We start from the raw sequence: 16,811 nt of genomic DNA on the forward strand, positions 1-16,811 counted from the left end.
TACGTAAGGAGAACTGGAAGGGTTTGCTGGCAGGCTTGAGAAAGGATTGGACAAAGTTGAAGATCACCTCAAGTTTAAGATCTGTGATTGAGAGGTAATATAGTTATCATTACAGGAAGTAATGAGGCGCTGACATTGATGTTTAATTTGGCTAATGTGGTGATTCAGAAGAATCTTGGGTCTGACTGCTAAAAAGACGGGCAGAGCTGTCGTGAGCATCTGAGCTAACCTGGCGTTCCGCTTGCGGAGAAGGAGCGCAGGGGAGGGGAAGGTCTTGCTTTCTGCAGTGCTCCCACCTGCAGGTTGTGCTGGCCTCAAAGCACATCAGATGCTCCAAAAGCCACTGGCATCTGCTTTTTTTGGGTATTCTGGGGAGTTTTCTGGTGCATTGAAGTGGCTGATGGGAAAGGTCTGATGAGCGGTGGAGCTGGCATGAAGTATGTGGTGGGCTTGAACAGTCTTCATTAAGCTTGCTGTGTCTCATGGAGTCATATATAAAGGAATTGCTTTCTTAAGAGCTGTTACGCTTTATGAAATAAAAATGGAAACAAAAGAAGGATCCAAAACAGTGTAAGAGAAGACCAAACAAGTTCTTGTGAGACTATATATTTTGATAGAAGGGTATGCAAAGTATTTGTTTTTGTTTTAAGTGAAAAATATAAAAGCAAATCTAAGTAGCCTGCGTGTTGAGCTGACTCAGTTGTGTCATACCTTTTGGCTAATACATGCTTTCTGGCCCTTTTTTCAATCTCTGCATAAATGTAAATACATAGAGAAGACCACTAGAGGAAAAAAAAAGCACAAGTTCCTTGGCTGTGGATTATTTCACAGCAGAGGGACAGCACTGACGTATAGTCCTCATTCCATATGCTAAATCATCGTGTCTCTAATTTAAAGGTCATCAGTACGGCTGGCAGTTTAAGTTACATTGCAGGACTGGGGAAGACATGAGTTGTAGAGATTGAACATTAAGGATATAGTAGAGATAAAGGACCCTTAAGTTTATGTTTTTGGTTTTTTATTTCTTTGTGGAAAACCTTACCTCAGAAAATGGATTTCAATGCATTTAATACAGGTGACTGACTAGAGTTTGTGCAGCCTTCTATTATCTGTCTGAAAGAAGAAATGAATGTGAAAAAAATTCTAAAACTCTTCTGTTTTTTAAATGTCCCTTATTGCAGAGGTCACATGTAGCCTCTGCACTGTGTCAGGAAATATGTGAATCTGCTGCAGTTGACTCTGTAGGTAGGTGTGATGGGGATTTCCTGTGTTGGCTTTTGAGGTTCTATTTAATACCTGCTTGATAGGAGGTAGAAATATCTCAAAAAAAAAAAAAAAAAGTTTTTTTAGTTGTTTTTTTTTTTTTTTTTTTTTTTGAAGAGAGCTTTTTCTTTCCATTCTTTATGCAAGATAAGTAGCCAAGAAATCAGTTCAGTTGATCCAGCCTTCCAAAACAACTTTAGTGGGCTTGAAAGTAGCTGTGCATTTGGTCTCTGTTCTGATTTATCTGACTTCTCACTGTCACTCTGAGACTTGCTTCAGAGGAGACGTGGTGAAATGTTTAAGAAAAAAACAAAACAAAACAAAACAATAATTTAGAAGGGGATCAGATTATAGCAAATTTTTTTTTTTTCATTTACAGTACATTAGCCAGTGGACTTGGGTGCTGACGAAAGTCAGTAGGAGTCAATTACATAAATTATCATCAATCCAAGTACTGTTTATAACTTCCACTCATCTAAGTGTTAAATAACATTGAGCAAAGGCACGTTAAAGGAAGCAAGTTATTTCCTTTCCCTAGACGGTGTGAATAGGCTGGGTGTGGCTGGGTTAGGCTCAGATAAGTGTTCGGGTAGGTGTTGGGCCTGACCCGTCTTACACGGCCATCCATTGATCCACTTGTTCTGGGGCAGTCACCAACTGAAGTCCTTTCTGCTGCATGTGGTAGGAGGCCTGACCCAGGGTGCTCTGCTATCAGGTCAAGGGGGTTAAGGGCTTTGGTCCTCGCTGCCCTTTCATCTTAGTGAACGTATTCATTTTCTTGGTAGTATTTAAGGGTTACAAGCCAAACTGAACTGGTCTGCTGTTCAGATGGTATGGAAACATCGGTTTGCAGAGTTTGCAATCTATTCTTAAGTAACTTTATTAAAATGACTAGATTGGGTAACAAGATTCTCACAGAATGATGAAATTCATCCTCATACAGTCCAACTTCCAGTGATACTATCAGGAGTTCAAGCACAGCCTTTTTCCTGGCAGCACATTTGTGACTACATCACTGAGTTGAAGGCTACATGCAGTAGTTTAAGGTGGTTACCCTTTGCGCTGAATGTGGGTTCCAGAATGAATGCAGCAGTGAATTCCGTGTTCAGGGTGAGCTCCACAGTTTGTGGTTGGTGAGAGGCTTATTCATTTAGCTTTCTAGATATTGATAATCGCTGTAAACATTTTGGACCTGGAAACCACAGTGTGTATGTCAGTTGAAGTGTTCAGATGACAGGCACATTTAGCAACACAGGAAAGAGATGCAATAGGTAAAAACCGCCGTAGAACTTCAGTTGTTTATCTTCTTGAATTGAAATTCAAGCCTTTGTTTTTAAAATGTTTTCCTTGCACTGGTCTGTCCATAAAGCTGAGAAATGCAACAAGTCTGTATTATTAGCAAATTCCAGAACTGTTAACAGTGCTCAAGTGCCTTGTGGAACCCTAGCAAGACAAAGTAACTTACAGTAACTGGTACAAAGCTGTGTCGTTTCTTGGCTGTTTCATCATTTAGTTCTTAACTAGCTGCATCTCTGCTTTTTTCTACCCTTCCTGAAGGACTCTTGGCCTCTGAGGATTGCTGGTGTTTGAGCAGGATATGCAGAATGACTTCAAAAATTCTTTTGAGTGGTTAAGCAGAGGATTGGGGTGAGATGGAACAGTGAGCAGCAAGCTGACAACAAAACAGGCTTTTCTGGAACTGTTTCATTTGTAGCATGTCTTCTTTGCTCGCATACCCAATTCTATTAATGTCCAGGATTCTTGTAACAGAACTTGCTTCCTTATAACTCAAAAAAATGCCAGGATTCTGTTAGAATTTCTTTTAAAAGTAATTTCAGTAGCTATTTACCAGTTTGAATCTTTTTTTTTTTTTCTGTAAGCTGAAGTGCTGTTTCTTCATAGTCAATTGTCCTTCACTGTGTAAGGTTATAGAGAATATTACCTGTTTCAGAGAAAAAAAAATTGGCAATTATTAAATGTTAAAAGAACTAGTCCAAAGGTGAAATAGGAAAACTCATTCATGGTTAGGAGGAGAATTCAGATCCTCTCACCTGTCTCAGTGTTTTAAAGGCGTAAGTTAAATCTTGATCATAAATTCTTTTCAGAATTTTAAATTTCCTTCATGAATTTTGGCCTGTTATGAATAGCTTTTACTGTCTGCTGCAGTACAGGCAGCCAGGGCAATCATCTGCAAGCACACCCTAGTACACAAATGTTTACTTTTCTGTCAGTAGTGAAATAACCCTGGCTGTTTTATGGTGTGGTTATTCTGAGGTTGGAAGATTGTCGAGCCTGGAAGAGATCACGAACCCCAGCTTGCAACTTAGCTATAAATAAGTTTGGTCTGCTGTGGGTTAGTAAGTACCCAAGATTCTTATGTGAGGTTGTTAGCTATTATCTAGAGTTATCACCAAGAGGGGTGTTTTAAAATCATTTTTAAAAAGCAGCATGCAGACCATGTTAATAATAATTATAAAAGAAATGTGACTGTAAATATTTCAGCCCTCAGTTAGAAGGGTTAAATATTAAAGATCTAAAACTTTTAAAGTTTGGGTTTAATATTTTGAAGTTCTCTTGGCTTAGGAGCTGATGAAAACATATGTAATGTTTGTGTACACGTTTGTGTTAGCTGTAATGTAGCTGAGAAGTGGGCCATAAAATATTTAACTTCATCTGAAAAGCTTAAAAACATGGTTATATTGAATATGAAATAATGATAATGTGAGATGGTGTGATTTTTGACTACTTGGAGAAATACCATGATAGTGGAAAGGGAAAAGAGACCAAGGAAAGTGTTTCAATGGAATCAAAAGCAGTGGTTTAATCAGAAATGTTGGTTGTGGGAATTAGGCTTTTCTACAGTTTTTGAAATTAAAAAAAAAAAAAAAAGCTTCAGTTATAGTAATAAACACGGGAAATGGCAGTGTAGAAATGTGTTGCCCACGTCTCTTTTTGTTGAGGGGGAACTAGAGAAGGTAGGATGTGTTTTTGGTAATTTTCATAACACTTGCTTTGATTCCACATCTCTCATATTGAAATGTGTCTAACAGTTTATCTGCCTTATCTCCAAGGTAAACTATTGTCTGCAATTTTTTTTTCTTTATGAAAGAACATCTGATATTAGTAGAGTTAGGTGATCTTGTTCTTCCAGTTATATTTCTTGTCTTGAAGGTCTGAGTAGTTTAGGGTTAATTACTTGCCGATAAATATAGGTAAGCACCAGCGGGGCTGGCTGCCTGTTGCAGTGACATTGCACTTTGACTTGGAGCTCCCTGGGCTCCGATTAAGGAAGTGTTGGCTACTGTGGATGTGTTACACTAATGCAATTTTGTCCTACTTACGACTGTTTTGTTGTTGTGGTAGCTGCTTGTTCAAGCTTTTCATGAGGGATTTAAAGAAGAGAATATATATGACCACCCAGTGTTTTTATAGGGACTGTTTATGGCAAATTATTGGCTGAGGACAAACTGATTGTGTCTGATACAGAGAGAGCAAGAAGTTGGGCTGATAAAGTCCTTCACTGAGTGAAGGAGACTTTTATTTTTAAACACAACATGTCCTCAGATACTTGTATTGTGATGGTTCACACCACCTCTAAGTCATTAGAATAACCCTCTTAGAGGTGTTCTAAATGGAGACAGGATTTGACTTGTGTGGGTAATGATTTAATACAAAAATACAAAGGAAAGAGAAATCGCTCTAGGGGCCTTAAAATTCAAATACTACAGGATGGGTATTTAAAAGGAAGTAAATAGATCTAATCATAGCCACTGATTTGAATGCAGAAAGGGTTGATATGGTCGGCAATTAACATACAGTAGTGAGGCGCTGAGCCTTTCTCAGAATCTCTGTGTCAGCACCAGAAACACCTTTACTGTTACAGCTTTCACAGAAATGGAAATGGCTGCAGACTGGGGAGCCAGAGCCGGCTGCTACAGAAAGCCGTTATTTGAAGTTGCGTGATTGAACTCTGACAGAATTCTCTTCCTCCCCCGTGTTTTGGAGTCTTGAAGCTACACCACTGTGTGTAATTGTCACCTGGGCTAGGGGCTACGTCGTGCTAAGTATCGCTGTGTGCGAGACTGCGAATGCACAGAGAAATTGCACACAGCATCAAAGGATATTGCAGTTCTGAAGTCGAACGCATGCACGTCTGATCTATAGCATGGATCCAAGCAGAAAGTTGCCTCTAAGAATCACCGATACTACAATAGCCATTTTATATAATCTTGCATAAACTGAGTCTGCTGGTTTTAAAGTTGCTTCACACTACCACTAGTTCTATTTAATGTAAGCTCTTCAAATGAGTTGGTGCCAAGCAAAGCATTGTTTGGAGTATGGAGAAATAACCTGCAAGCCAAAATTAGCATGTATTCCTTTTGAGTGGTGTGTGTTTCGTCAGGGCTGCCCAGATCATGTCATCCCTGAAGGCAGCGCATTTCAAATTTAAATGTTTCAGCTATTACAACATGGAACATGGCGGTGAGCGGTGCCAGTAACACACGCTGAACATATGACCAGCACATGCCCCCCTCTTCAGTGTAGCCCGTGAACTATTTATTTTGTGTTCCAAGCAGTTTATTCTTGAGAGCTGTTTCACCCCTTCAGTGTCAGGCACTAAGTCTATTGTTTCCTTCTTTCTTTCGTTTTCTTCCTACTGTTGCTATTGATTCTGTATTTCCAAAATCTTCTGTTGTGGTTGCCACCACCATCACCCCTATTTTGTGTTAATTCTTTCGGGATGTGGTCCTTGGCATCTCCTGTGCTGGTGTCATTAAAACAGTGGAGACCATCCAATTATTTCCAGCTTGAAGTTAAGAGAGAAAATGACCTTGTATTCAGTCTTTTGGGGCTTGGTCTATATTCAGCAGTTAGCTGTGACAACTGTTCTTTATGTAAATTATTTACCATAACGTTTAATACTTGTGAAATGGATTCCCTTTTCCCTTCATTCCTTGTCATCTTTGGTTAGATAAACAACATAAAGATCAGAACAAATGATCCTTAAAAGCCATTTTTGCTCAGAGCTCAGCTTCCCAGACTGCTCGTGACTCTTCAGTCACAACTTTGGGCTGAGGCTTCCGATCCCAGACATCCAAGGGAGCGCTGACCCAGACTGGCTGTCTGGGGAGGACTTGGGAGCAACAGTAAACAAAACTGAAGTGTATGTATAAATATATGCATCTTTGCAGTGTATTTTACATTTTAGGGAATGTTACTTCACTGGTGGGGTCAGGCTTGATACAAAATTAATTTGACTTCGACAGTTTCTCAGAACGCATCATCTCTTATTATTTGTGTGTGCTGTGGGTAATGCATGTAAGCATTGCACACTTCTTTATATAGGTAAGTTTCTTAAATTCAGCTTTCTGCTGAGATAATGCATTGAGGTAAAGGACACACTGCTGTGGAAGGCTTATGCTTCTCATCTTAAGTATATTGGTAAACTTTATTAAATATTTAATACATCTGCAATAATTGTATCTTTGCTCCTAACGGAATTTCTAAAACCTTCACATTAGATGTATACAGTAGTAAAATGTTATTAAAACAGGAACAGCAATTTAATCCCTGGGTTTTGAGCATATCTGTGCATAGGATGCAGCCAGTGAAGATAAACTGTAACTAACCCTTTGGTTTCAAGGTCAGGTAAAACAAACTAATTGGGAATTACAGCTGAAAGAACCATCCTGTTCTGTCCCTTGTGTTAGCCATGGTAGTCAGATTGTGTACTCGTCAGGTTAGTTTACTGGTAGACCTGAAAAACAATCCCTTAAAAGAGGAGAGACCGAGGCTCAGGATTACTTTTCTGTCAAGTGAGAAGTGCAGGTTTTTTCAGTTGCCAGGTGGGAAGAAATCGATAAGATTGATAAAGTGTCTTCACAATATATTACATATCAATTTAATCAGCGTTTGAGCTGATCTAAAGGTTCTCTGCTCCTGAAAGGTCTTGCTTATTCTCTTTCCAATTCCTGATCCTGGCTCCGTTGGTCCAACCTTCCCGTTACACTGGCTTTGGCACCCATTAGGTCCCTGTTTACCCAGTTCAGTCTGGCTTGCCCCAGAGAATACTTTCTTCCTCTTAAAAAAGTTGGTTTGCTGTGTTAGTTGGTGCTGTGCTAGGGAGTTGAATCAGCTCATTGAGGGGCCTGACAAACCTCCTGCTTAGCCAAGAAATCCCTGGCACCCTACTCCACAGGCAAAAGAGCTGCATAATGTTTCTGGAGACTGCTTCTGCAAGGAGCATAAATCCGAAGTAAAAGATCTGTTCAAAGATGACATCAGGTACCTGAAGAGAAGAAGAAAAAACAAAGGATGTCCACTGTGGACAATGAAGATGGACAGGAAAAGCAATGAAATTGTGCTCGTACTATTTTTAGTAGTTTCCACGGTGCTGGTATGACTGTTGGTCCTCATTTTGCACTTCAGCACAGAAATATCTTCAGACAGGTATTTGATTACTGGTTTCTGCTGTTCTCTGTTGTGCTCTGTTTTTTTTTGTTTTTTTTTTTTTTTTTTGAATACAGATGAAGAGTTTTAAAGGTTTCATGTCACATTCTGAGTTTCGGTGTCAGGTGATGTTGTACTTTCTCATTGCCTTTACAGTTCTCACAGAAGAGTCACTAATTCTTGTGACAATTTTATATAAACTGACTATTGTTTTCTCAGGAGAGAGAGCAAAACTTGGTTGTGAGATACAGCTTTGTAACTGAACTAATTAGTGATCTTAAGATCTTTGTGATGTGATTCGTGATGATGATTAAAGGAGTCATAGTTTAGAAGTAACTGGTGAAGAAACTTCTTGACTCTAACAGAAACTTTTTGTGCAGAAAAGTTCATAGTTAATGACAAGCTTTGGGGGGGATTCCTGATTCTTTCATTCTTTTGGGAAGGATGTTAAAAAAAAAAAACAATTTTATACAGATTGTTTTTAATCACCTCAGGTGTCTGTTATATTTTTAGCTTTTCTGACTTCAAGCCTTTACATTCTTTTCTATATACCAGAGAAACTTACATGCTGTTAGAGTACAGGATAAGGCCGTGCTCGTGCCTTCCACAGCTGAAAATGTCTTTTGGATCTTCATATTTTAATCTTCTTTTCCATTTTTGCTTTGATTTTTTTTAATAGAATTTTAAAATAGAAGTATTTAATCTTATTTTTCCCGATGGGTGTTTCTAAGCTCATGAAATAATTTGTTATGTATGAGTGAAAAATGAGGGAAACGGGCTCCAAGTGTGTAGTAGTATTTGTTGCTGCTTCTGTATGTATGATAACTTTAATTTAACTTTAACTTTTTAACTTTAATTTAAATATCTAATCACATTAGATATTATGGTAAACAACATATTTTAATGGTGTTTCCTGTACTAATACGTGGATTTGAAAAAAACATTGTCAGGATTTTTTGTCTGTATTGAAGAAAGTATAATAAAATGCCTTACACATATAGAAATTGTGGAATGCATTCTGTAGGGATTAACATTTCATTGCAACATAATGCAACTTCAGAAAATCTAAATCTTTCAAATATTGGTTGATTTTCAAGATAAATGGAAACATGTTAATGTAAGTGCTGGGAAAGTTAGTGTTTGCAGTTTTTTTCAAGCAGTAACGTATGCATGAAGCATTTGCATCTTTACACCTTTGCTCTAAGAGTGGATTCTGCAGCAGAGCTCTGAAGAAATCGCATGACTGCTGTTGTCCTTAAATATGGAATCCCATGGTCAAATTTTGTTACAAAAACTGTTTTTATAGCAATTGGTATTTGTGCGTGGCAGAAATGAGGCAATAATGGTGAGTGGGTGTCTGAAATAGAGAATGTCCAGCAGATGGATACGTGGGGAGGGGAAAGTGGAGAATTTTTCATCTGGTCTTCTGGAGCGATCTTTTTATGACAGCTCTGACAGTTCCATTCAGGGAAGAGTGATGCTCGGCTGCCAAGCTGGGGAAGCCTGACTCAACAAACTGCACTTTCCTTTTGAGGGGGTGAAAGTCAGACACACTGATTTATATATAATATATATATGTAATATAAAAAAAAAGCTGTGCAGTTTCTGCTCATCCAGGGAAGTTGAATTGCTTGAGCAGCTCAGCAGCACATGTAGCTGTGTAAGAACCTCTTTGCAGTGGTTTGCTGCAGGTATACTTCTTTGACATTTCAAAGCATTTTATAGGCTGAACTATATCAATTTGGCTTTACAAGCCGAAGAGAAGACGAGTTGACATTAGCTTGTGTTCTGGAAGATTTTACCCAATGTTGTGTCAGTTACTACCTATAAAGTTGGTTTGGCTGCAGCATATCTCAAGGAAGGACCAGAATTTAAAGCAGAATGATTCAACATGGTGGGAGTCTGGTATTTTGGATTAAAAATGCACGAGTGTGTGGAAAGGTGCTACCTCTGCCAGCGTGCCTGCAGAGATGAAGCTTCATCTCCTTTCCTGGAGCACAGAATGGCTTGAGTGGCTGCAGCAGTGTTTTGAGTTGCCATACTGGCATCATGGTCATGCCCCACTCACTCCCACTTCATATACTGAAACAGTGCATGGTGTAATGGGACCATTTTTTCTGGTTTGAGCTTCTGGTTTTAGAAAACTTTATGGACTGGAAAAGCTAAATCACAGGATTACATTTTTTTTTAAAGTGTGGAATTTGAAGTTGAACAATAACCCCCCCACTCTTAAGACCTGGCTGCTTTAATATTGGAAATCCTCAGGTTTGGTTGGGTTTACACAACCAAGCTACATGCTTTTTGTCATTACCCTCCCATTGAGTGTTCTTGGTGGCATAAGATCAATCCAGTTGCTGCGAACTCTGCGGCCTGTCTGTAGGAATGTGGTTAAAGCAGAACCAAAAGTTGAATAGTGTACAACAGTGCTCTTGGTTTAAACAGGACCAGAAATTAAACATGAAGATAGTACTTGCCATATATTCCAAATTTGGCGCAGTTATTATTAAAAAATAAATACAAAATCTCTTTTTTTTATTTGTTGTTTTGGCCTGTGGAAGTTTTCTCAATTTAATTACATTTGTCTGAGGTGACATAGGAGTATGATTAATTAACAGTAGCTGAGAGAACATAGATAAAATTGAAGCAAGTCCTTCAATAGCGCAAGCAGGTAGGACTTCCTCTGTTACTTTCCAGCACCTCCAGCTCTGCTTCACTGGGACATTTGTAGGATCTTCATCACTGGTGCAAGTACAAGGAAATCAGTAACAGTTTTAATGGCTTGACAACTACTAATGATCATGACTGAGCAACTCCTGATTATTACTAAAGCTTATGTAAAGGAAAGTGTGAATGAAGAGTCTTTTTTTCTACTGATACTTTTCAGTATTCAGGGTAAAAATGTTAGTTTTTTTTTTTTTTCTTAAAAAAAGTGTTTTCTTTCTGTTTGATAATGGAAAAAATCCTTCTAATAGATACATAGGAAATAAGGTCTGTGTGACTTAAAATCTTCAATTACTTCAGAATATAACTATACAAGTTACATGTAAAAAGTTATACATACAATAAGTTATACTTGAGTATGTAACTATGTACAAGTTTCAGGTCTTAGAAGGAGCGGCTTGGGGGAGCTGGGGTTGCTTAGCTTGGAGAAAAGAAGGCTTGGGGGAGACCTTACTGTGCTTTACAATGACCTTAAAGGAGGTTGTATGGAGGTGGGGATCAGGCTCTTCTCCCAGACACCAGGTGATAAGACAAAGGGAAATGGCCTCAAGTTGTGCCAGGGGAGGTTTAGGTTGGATATGAGGAGAAATTTTGTTACTGGCAGGGTTGTGCTGCATGGGAACAGGCTGCCCGGGGCAGTGGTTGAGTCACCGTCCCTGGAGGTCTTCAAGAAACGTGCAGATGTAGAACTGCATAGCATGGTTTAGTGGTGGATGTTAGTGCTGGGTTACAGGTTGGGCTAGATGATCTTGGAGGTGTTTTCCAACCTGTAGGACTTGAAGATTCTGTAGATTTTAAGTAGAATGTATCCATCTAATGTGTAGCTTTATTGTCGAGTTTTTGTGGTGTAGTGAGAAAGAACTAATGAACTTAAAATTCCTTTAGCTCGTTTTCAGAGGACACAATATATTGCTAAAGATAACTTTCCATATGCAGATTTGGTGTTTGCTGTGTAGGCTTCACAGCTACTTCTGGTTTTGTTCCTTAATCAGATACTTGTGTGCGACAAACTGATCAAAATAATTCAGTCCTATTTAAGGAAATAATCTCTGCTTTACTGAAGACGAATCAGGTTCACCTGATTCTGCCTCTTAAAGTGGTTGTAGGAGAAGGAAGGCTTAAAAGAAGGGACGATCCAGTGGTTTAAACAAAGATCGGGTGTTGAGGGGGAAATATGTTCTGTTCCCAGCTCCGCTGCGTGCTTGCCAAAACGACTTGGCCAAGTCACAAATCTGTTTAATCTGTTTTTAAAAATGGGGATAATGCTTCATGGGCGGAGGCAGGGGGGATGATGAAATTTCAGTGCTCTTTTCTAGCACTTTTTATCAAGAACTGTGCCTCGCCTTTTAGAATTGATTCCATGCGTTTTGAAGCGGCTTGCTTCATGTCTGCAGCGCAAACACTGGAATTCTTCCCCTTTCCTGGTTCCCTGCCTCCCTGCTCTGTTTCTGAGGGCTACAGGTTCTCTTTGCCAGTGCTCCAGGCTGTCTTACATATCCAGCTTGGGGGAATGGTACTATCCCTAAGTTTTGGTGTGCCATAGGACTGCAAAGAACACATCTTTATGTGTTAATTTCTGTTCAATCCCTCAGTGTTCTGTAATGCAGGGTGTTACAGAAGTGCAGAGCGGTGTGTTTGTTCAGTTATGGTTGAGACCTTGAAAATTGTACGTATGTATTAGTTTTTTCTAAAAGATGATATATACGGTTATTGTTATCCAACAAGTTTTACTCCTATTGTAGTTTTTAGTACATGTGTGTTTTTGGAGTAATATAAATGTTTTTGTAAGGAAGGCTTAAGCGATGATGATCCATTCTGTTAGCAGGATCTGCAGTGAGAATACCGATACTCTTGGTCAAGCTGAAAGGTCCCAAGCAAACCCATCTTTAATTCTGTTGAAAAGCATTGAGCATGCACTCTTGTTTGCTGAGTTCTGTACTTCCTTTTATGACTAGTGTCTTCTGGAGGCTTATTTTTCGGTATTAGATGGTTCAAGTTTCAACTTTCAAAGAGAACAGTTGGAACAATTGCACAACAGAGCATTTTTTATGTAGTAAGTACTGTATGGCTTTTAAATTAAACTGTCATGACAGTTCTGCTTTACTTTTGAAGAAAGATTAGACTGTGAGCTGACTTAAATTTACTAAAACATAGCAAACTTATACGTTTTGGCTGGAGTGGTTTTCTGCTGGGTTAGTAAATTAACTGGAGATAGCAGTGGCTTCTGGCAGCAGGTACCTGGTGAGCAGAGGAACTGTGTCTGGGAACAGAACTGGTGCAAGAGACAGGGAAGAGCTTTCTCCATGTAGCAGTGCTGAGCTCTTATGTCGCTGTATCCCATGACACCTGCCCTGAGATCAGGTATTTATTCATAAGAGCCTAGTCTGCACTTTTCAGAAGTCGTGGCCTTGATTTTTCATGACTTCACTAGATGTTGTTTGGAGGGTTTCATTTTGCTTAGCAGTGTATTTATGTCTGGCTGTCTACACCTGGACTCCCTTTCTATTCAGTGACTAATAGACAGCCCTGGTACCTGACTTCTCCAAACCCTTTTAGGCTTTTCCCTTCTAGGGGTTTTGCACCCTTTAGTGCCTGCTCCCTTTCATTCACTGTAAAGACAGATGACTAACGCAGCTACAGGTTTACACTTGGAGAAGCTAATCCCATGCTTCATGTTTGTTTGCTGTACCCTTTCGTTCTCTGTGCTGTTGTTCCTTTATCAGAACAGTGACAGTGGTTAACATCCATTCTGACAAAGACTTTTGTTCAGTGCGTTCTTTTTATTCCTGGACAGATTTCCACTTGCGTGACTATCTGACTTGTTAAATCATGTCTGTTGTTCTTACTAGATTTTATCCTTCTGCACTTTCCTGCTGCCCCTTACAACATCCCACGATCTGAGAACTTGGCACGGGCTGAGAGGAACAGCTCAGGAGGAGTGCTTCTTGAGGAATATTTTCCAAAAACAATCTGCTTGTTGTAGATTAAATAGTTCCACTGCTTTGCAATCTTCAGGCTCTTTGGAGTCCTCGTTGGTTCTGGAGTGCCCCCATGAGTGATTAAGGAAAGTAAGTCCCTGTCTGCAGTCCATGTAGCTGCCTCTAAAGGGTCTGGACCTTCACCGAAAAAGTTTTAGAAATTTGCAAGTAGAAGAAGAATCGAAAAATGGTTTGAACAACCATTCTGCAGTGTGCAATTGGTTAAGAAAACAAACAAACAAAATGCTTTCAGAATATGATTTAAAATGTTGCTTTCCAATGAGGCAACGAGCCCATCAGTGTCACTAAAGCGAGCCACATATGGGATGGCTCTCGGACACCAAACATTCTTGGATGGCTGTGAATGTAATTAATGCTCATAGCTTTTTGCGAGGGCTGTGAAAAAACTCTGTTCTTTGACCAGGCAAGCAGATTGAGGGAGGAAATTAAACACTGCTGTGTACTCAGAACTGGAGTTGGTAGGAAGCAGTTTTTGTCACTTCTCAATGCCCTGAGTTAGTCATGGATTTGTAGGTGAAATAAAGGACTGTGCTGCTCTTGGAAGCAGAGCTCTATCTTGAAAAGCCCAGCTAAAATAAACTTCAGTGCCTTGATTCAGGAAGTCTTTTCTGTGCTGCCTTGCCCCTTTGGGTAGCTGTTCTTTTGGTAGTGATCGGGGAGTTTTGGCAGAATTCTGCAAGAGAGAGCAGGTCTCTGATGAGGTAATAAACCAAGTCTTTTGTTACTGAAGTAACTGATGTCTGTCTGAGTCACGGGGGGGGGGGTGTTGTTTTGTTTTGTTTTTTATGATTATGCTTATGTCCAAACACATCGTGACAGCACTTGTTCACTGTACTTCCCCCTACTGTTTTAATAGTAAGGAATAGTAAAATGCCAAGTGCCCTATCTTCGGCTTTAAGCAGTTGTGTCTGGTTTGCTCACAGCTTTCAGTGAGCACTGAATACTGTTATTATCTCTTCGGTGTTTGCAAATGAACTTCTGCACCCCCACAACTACCCCGCAACTGAGGGTGAGGTGCCAGGCACCTCTGTAGGCAGCTAAGCTGGTAATAAAGCATCTGGTGGTTTGGGGTTGTCTGCTCCAGCTTAGCTCCAACTGTAAATCTTGGGCCTTATGAAAAGTTCTTGAATGGTATTTACTGTTGTGGTGAAAGTTTGCGCTTGCTCATTTGGTAATAGGAAGCCATTGTTAAATGCAGCTATCTGGAAGGAAGGAGGAATGATGATTGATTTTCACTTTCCTGTTGCAAGTGTTTTGTTTCGTTTTTTTTTTAAACAGGAAGCTATTGTGTTATGGAGTTATGTATGTTCTGTTGGGACTCAAAATAGCCCTTTGAAATTTGGCAAAGATAGAGGCACGATCTTTTGGACAGATTTTAATTTGTTTTTACAGTTTAGAATGAAATTTAGGGGTAGAGACCACACAACCTGACTCTGCACACAGCTTTTGTGTACAGAGATGCTAAATACCCGAAAATGCAGTGTTTCCATAGGCGGAGTTTCTTTTGTATTCACAGGCTGGGGAGCCTCAAATTCCAGAGGCATTACATGAGCAGTTTTAATGAATTAGTGTCTGGTTTTCCTGCAGCAGATGTGACAAGCAGCTTTATAAGCTGCTTCCCATCGATCGCTGTTTTCCAGCTCTTTTGTGTCTTTCTTTTGCTTAGAGAAAAGCAACGAAGAGCTTGGTTTCTACAGTAACTGCTGCCTACATTCTTGCCTGCAGGCCAATTTCTTTCTCAGTTCCTGCAGCCTGTGCAGGGCTACTGTATTGAATTTCTTTAGGGTTTGTGTTTTGTTTTGGTTTGTGTTGTTTTTTTTTTCCTTCTTGATGGTTTATATGTTTAACTGTGTAAGAAGAGAGGAGAATGCAGTGGGAATTGGTGATTTTGAGATATGTATTTTTAATTAACCGTAGCACCCGTCCATGTCTGTAGGATAACCTAAATGTTTTTGCTACTGATCAATAGCGGTATTTGTGTGGTTGGTATTTAAAGAAAGTGAAAGGCCTGACTGCTAAAGCAAGAACCTTGGAAAATTTGTAAGGCTGCTTGCATTATTGCCTGGTCTGTGGCATAAACGTATAGGGGAAGGGTGAGATCAGCGTTTATAGAATCATTTACATTTGCAGCAAAATCCGTTGTGGTTGAACAACTTCAGGATGTGTTGTTTTTTTCAGTCTTGACTCTTAAATGCCCTTCACGAAACAATTGTGAACATAGGGTTAAAAGTGCCTCGTTTCTCACAAAGTTAGCTTTCTAATCAGCAAAGGAGTATGAAGCAGCATTTCAAACAGGAATGTGTGCTCATTACTCAGTTTCTGTTACGCTGTGAGTGGTTTGGGAATGTTCCCGTCATCGTCATCAATATTCTGTTGTCATAGGATCCGTTTTTGACGCAGACAGGCTTGTTCTAGAGCCTTCTCAAAGTGGGTTAGCACCATTCCTGTAGTGACTACCAATAACTTTTCAAACTTCTTACACAGTTGCTGAAACCTGAAGGAAGATGTATGTAAATGAGGTTTCTTATTGAGGAGCCATTAATTACAGCTAGGTCATGTTTCCAGCCTTTGCTTAGAATTTGATAAAACTATAATGTAGGCCAACTTGAATTAAAATGGGGCTAAAGCAATATTTTATCACTTCTGATGATGCATAGGTCTTTGCTTTGAATTTTATGACATTCAAGTGGATAGAAAGATCAGGGTGTTTTTTCTTTAGGGCAGTTTTCCTTGGTGGTTTATGGCATTCTGTGGGCGCTGGTGGCACACCTGAAAAAACACACCAACGCTCGTGAAAAATAGTGCACAAAATAAAAAGTCTTAATTCCTGGTTTAAAACTCTGAGGGTTTTTGTTGTTGTTCTTCATGATATTGGATGCTGAGATTGCTCCAGAGCCCTCACATCTGCTGTTTGTGGAGGACATGCTTTTCAAGCATCGATCTTTAGTCAACAGAAATCAATTGCAAAGGATACAGAGAATTAAGGGAAGCACACACGAGGCCATGACTCACGCCCCGGAGGAGAGAGTTGCCACTTTTTAAACAGCGGTTGCTTCTCGGCTAACCTCTAGCGGTGTCCTGACCAGTACTGGCCACATGGAATTGAATGCAACTTTGTGGTAAATTAACCAAATCAAGACTTAGCTTAAATCATGGAGGCACCTTTAAATCCTGCCTTTAAATCAAGCAAGCTGGGAGGAGGAATCTATACCAGGACAAGGTGCGTGTGTCTGTGTGCGTACACGTGTACCTGTAGGAAGTGATGCTGGTTCCTGCTGGGGAAGTTTTTCACCTTGCTGCACAGGGTGGGGTCGACTGCAAGCAGAAAAGCCTCAGAAACTTCCTCTCTAAAAGCTGGTAGAGGAGTCGGGCCTTGTG

At 39.8% G+C, this 16,811-nt stretch overlaps 1 protein-coding gene across 2 annotated transcripts in view; it reads left to right on the plus strand.

Annotated features, from left to right (window-relative positions):
* Positions 1-16,811, plus strand: part of FOXK2 (forkhead box K2) — a 47,778-nt gene that overhangs the window by 10,954 nt on the left and 20,013 nt on the right. The window lies entirely within an intron of this gene.

This window comes from Anas acuta, chromosome 18 (genome assembly GCF_963932015.1).
Source record: "Anas acuta chromosome 18, bAnaAcu1.1, whole genome shotgun sequence".
Lineage (NCBI taxonomy): Eukaryota > Metazoa > Chordata > Aves > Anseriformes > Anatidae > Anas > Anas acuta.